Source organism: Oncorhynchus mykiss, chromosome 28 (genome assembly GCF_057628025.1).
Source record: "Oncorhynchus mykiss isolate SJ-2025 chromosome 28, ASM5762802v1, whole genome shotgun sequence".
Lineage (NCBI taxonomy): Eukaryota > Metazoa > Chordata > Actinopteri > Salmoniformes > Salmonidae > Oncorhynchus > Oncorhynchus mykiss.
In genome coordinates this window covers 4,550,071-4,555,000 of record NC_143049.1, presented here as the reverse complement: position 1 = coordinate 4,555,000, position 4,930 = coordinate 4,550,071, and positions in this window count along the sequence as shown.

The following is a 4,930-nucleotide window of genomic DNA, read 5'->3' as shown; positions in this document are numbered from 1 at the left end:
GTTGTGTGTGTTCTTATTTGCAAAACCGCAAGAATCCAGTGTGCTTTCTTTATTCAGTGCAGCTTGACACATGGAGATGGCACACCAAAGCACAGAAGGATCAGCTACTCCTGGAATTAATGACTGCCCAAAGTCGAGTTCACTGGTGAGGTGTTGGTGATGGGCTATGCTCTTCATGGAGTGATGGGCCTAAGTAAGATTCAATCAAACTTATTAGTCCATATGAGATGCTGTTTAACAAACTCCAGGCTTAGCTATGGTCAGATGACAAGAACATAGAGCTTCCTGGCCATGCTGGAAGCAAAATGGGTCAATGGCATCATGAACTTTACCAAGTACTAGGTGCCTCGTTTATAAAACGGACTTACGATCGATTTTGATCTGAAGTATGACTTACGCAGAAAACCACATGAGTCATTTATAAAACCTTACCTTGACGTGGAAATGACCTTATCTTTGCGCAAAATTATTTTCCTGTTGGTTATGTAGGGGCATTTCAGTTTGGGAAGCATATGCGTCCAAGCCTGTGGTGAACTTTGCATTTGTTAGCAATTATCAATTAAAGGTGTGAGGAATGAATTGCCAGATGCAAGGTGTTTTGAATTAAAAACAGGATGCGATGTTCTATAAATAGTGTCAAATTATAAAAAAGTAACCATGGCTGTTCTTATTGGAAGACAGAAACCCGTGCTTTTAGAAGGGAGAGTTTTCAGAGACCGGAATGACTTGCGCATGATGATTCATGGCTATTCCTGACAACACCCTCATTTGTGCTAGCATTCTATAAGGGGAAATCGCTGATTGTAAGGCACGTTCAGGTGCCGTCAATTTGAAGTTAATTAGAGATTTATTGATCACCAGTGCGTAAATTACAAATGGGCTTCTTAGAACCTGCGTAAACAATATTTTATTTATGCTCGGTATCTTTTATGAATCAAATGTAAGCACACTGTCAGAAATGATCTTACGACTAAGTTCAAGTATAAATGTAAGAACATTTTTATAAATGAGGCCCCAGGACCGCAAGTGGATCTTCCAGTAAGACAATAACCCCAAGCACTAATCAAAATCCACAAAGAAATTGTTAATTTAACACAAAATCAACATTTTGCAAATTGCCATCTCAGTCTCTTGACATGAACCCCATTGAATTGTAGAGAGCAGACCATAAGAGAAAACGAAGGATATCAAGGATCTGGTAAGAATCTGTATGGAGGAATGGCCCAAGCAACCTCCCCCCGTTTCCTGCAACTCAAAGCATTTTATAAAAAGGGCCTGTGTTGTTATCCTTGCAAGGGGAGGGTGCTGGAGTATTGAAAATGGTGGCAATAAATTTGACTCATCTTTCAGATTTTTTGTATTACTTCTTAACACCAGTCTCAACGTCAACAGTGAAGAGGCGACTCCGGGATGCTGGCCTTCTAGTTCCTCTGTCCAGTGTCTGTGTTCTTTTGTCCATCTTAATCTTTTATTTTTATTGGCCAGTCTGAGATACAGATTTTTCTTTGCAACTCTGCCTAGAAGGCCAGCATCTTCACTGTTGACGTTGAGACTGGTGTTTTGCGGGTACTATTCAATGAAGCTGCCAGTTGAGGACTTGTGAGGCATCTGTTTCTCAAACTAGACACTTTAATGTACTTGTCCTCTTGCTCAGTTGTGTACCGGGGCCTCCCACTCCTATTTCTATTCTGGTTAGAACCTGTTCTGTGAAGGGAGTAGTACACAGCGTTGTACGAGATCTTCAGTTTCTTGGCAATTTCTCTCATGGAATAGCCTTCATTTCTCAGAACAAGAATAGACTGACGAGTTTCAGAAGAAAGTTATTTGTTTCTGGCTATTTTGAGCCTGTAATTGAACCCACAAATGGCCAGTTGTATTGCTTCTTTAATGAGAACAACAGTTTTCAGCTGTGCTTACATAATTGCAAAAGGATTTTCTAATGATCAACTAGCCTTTTAAAATGATAAACTTGGATTAGCTAACACAACGTGCCATTGGAACACAGGAGTGATGGTTGCTGATAATGGGCCTCCTCCATACGCCTATGTAGACATTCCATTAAAAATCTGCCATTTCCAGCTGCAACAGTCATTTACAACATTAATAATGTCTATACTGTATTTCTGATCAATTTGATGTTATTTTAATGGACAAAAAGTGTTTTTCTTTCAACAACAAGGACATTTCTAAGTGACCCCAAACTGTTAAATGGTAGTGTATATATATTATTTTCCCCTAAACCTACCACCCCTCCCCTAATTGGATTAAACGAATGGACAGCAACACTAAGGCTTCTACTTCCAGTTTATACATACTATATACATTTTACGGACACAATGTATTTTAAATGACATTTTACATTTACAACCATTTTTTGTCTTTAATGCAGGACCGACAGACAAGATCCTTACTTTTTTCCTTCCACTTGCCTCTTCCATTTTTGTGGTAATGCTGGGTACAGCAGACATTTCCATATATTTGTGTTAGCTGCATGTATGACATATCCTCCGATTTATATTATTTACAAAGATTATACCGTTTTTAAACATTTTTTGGAAAAACATTTTTGTTGTTGATCAATTAGTTTATTTGAGTTTAACCATAATATTTGTTGTATTATTGTTCTCTCTTTTCTGGTGGATTAAACTGAAATTGCAACCAACTTTCTATGGCTTGTTTTAAAAAATAGAGATATTTTGGATATTTCATATTCAAATAACCGAAAGTGAGAGGTTGTAATCTGAAAAAAGCCATTCTTGAACATGGGGTGAGACATTCTTACTAATCTGCTAGAGAACCAGTTCGGATTTAAGTATAACTTTTGTATGCCTGAAGCCTTTAGTGAGAGGTCTAATGCTTAGATATTTAATCATATTCATTATATAAATAGGCAAGTTTAATTTTGTCTGGCTTGCCATTCCAAATAAAATGAAAAATGTTTTGCTCATATAATTAAAAAATGGTGTAGGGAAGGCCATAAGCAAATAGGTAAACTGGGATATGACTAAAGAGTTAATCAGGGCAATTTTTCCACAAATTGACAGGTATTTTCCTTTCCATGGTAGCAAGATCTTATCTATTTTTGCTAACTTTCTATTAAAATGCATTGGAGTGAGAGTATTTCTTTCTTTCGGGATATACAAAGTCGGAAGTTGACATACACCTTAGCCAAATACATTTAAACTCAGTTTTTCACATTTCCTGACATTTCCTCCTAATAACAATTGCCTGTCTCAGGTCAGTTAGGATCACCACTTTATTTTAAGAATGGGAAATGTCAGAATAATAGTAGAGAGAATGATTTATTTTAGCTTTTATTTCTTTCATCACATTCCCAGTGGGTCAGAAGTTTACATACACTCAATTTGTATTTGGTAGCATTGCATTTAAATTGTTTAACGTGGGTCAAACGTTTTGGGTAGCCTTCCACAAGTTTTCCACAATAAGTTGGGTGAATTTTGGCCCATTCCTCCTGACAGAGCTGGTGTAACTGAGTCAGGTTTGTAGGCCTCCTTGCTCGCACACGCTTTTTCAGTTCTGCCCACACATTTTCTATAGGATTGAGGTCAGGGCTTTGTGATGGCCACTCCAAAATCTTGACTTTGTTGTCCTTAAGCCATTTTGCCACAACTTTGGAAGTATTGGTTCCAGTACTTGTCTTATATTATCTCCAATGAATCTTCCATGAAAAGAAAAAACTGATGAAGATGAATAATATCAGACAATAACTTTTCAATTCTTTGCGCTATTTAAAAAAAACAAAAAAACACTTGCATCACAACACTGGTCCTCAAATTGGATCTTTATTTACCCCTTGTATCCTGTTTTAGTAATAATGAAATTAGACCTTCTTGTTGAGTATCTGATAATCTACCATTTTCATAGGAGTGGTTAAAACATGGTAACAACAGTCCTCGGAGTACATCACAAAAGGTTTGGTATACCTCAACTTGTATAACATCCAGCCCTGGAGATTTCCCGGACTTAAAGGCTTTATTTGCATCAATATGCCATTGCACATTATCAACTCAGCAAAAAAAGAAACGTCCTCACTGTCAACTGCGTTTATTTCCAGCAAACTTAACATGTGTACATATTTGCATTAACATAACAAGATTCAAAAAATGAGACAAACTGAACAAGTTCCACAGATATGTGACTAACAGAAATGACAATGTGTCCCTGAAAAAAGCGGGGGTCAAAAATCAAAAGTAACAGTCAATGCAGCTGGTGGCCACACCAGATACTAAGTACTGCAGTGCATCTCCTCCTCATTGACTGCACCAGATTTGCCAGTTCTTGCTGTGAGATGTTACCCCACTCTTCCACCAAGGCACCTGCAAGTTCCCGGACATTTCTGGCCTCGGTGTAACGCTCATTCCTTCGACGATAAACGAGAATCCGACCATCACCCCTGGTGAGACAAAACCATGACTCGTCAGTGAAAAGCACTTTTTGCCAGTCCCGTCTGGTCCGGCAACGGTGGGTTTGTGCCCATAGGCGACGTTGTTGCCGGTGATGTCTGGTGAGGACCTGCCTTATAACAGGCCTACAAGCCCAGTCCAGCATCTCTCAGTCTATTGCGGACAGTCTGAGCACTGATGGAGGGATTGTGTGTTCCTGGTGTAACTCGGGCAGTTGTTGCCATCCTGTACCTGTCCCGCAGGTGTGATGTTCGGATGTACCGATCCTGTGCAGGTGTTGTAACACGTGGTCTGCCACTGCGAGGACGATCAACTGTCCATCCTGTCTCCCTGTAGCGCTGTCTTAGGCGTCTCGCAGTACGGGCATTGCAATTTATTGTTCTGGCCACATCTGCAGTCCTCAGAGGTCCTCATGCCTAAGACACACTCTCGCAGATGAGCAGGGACCCTGGGCAACTTTCTGTTGGTGTTTTTCAGAGTCAGTAGAAAGGCCCCTTTAGTGTCCT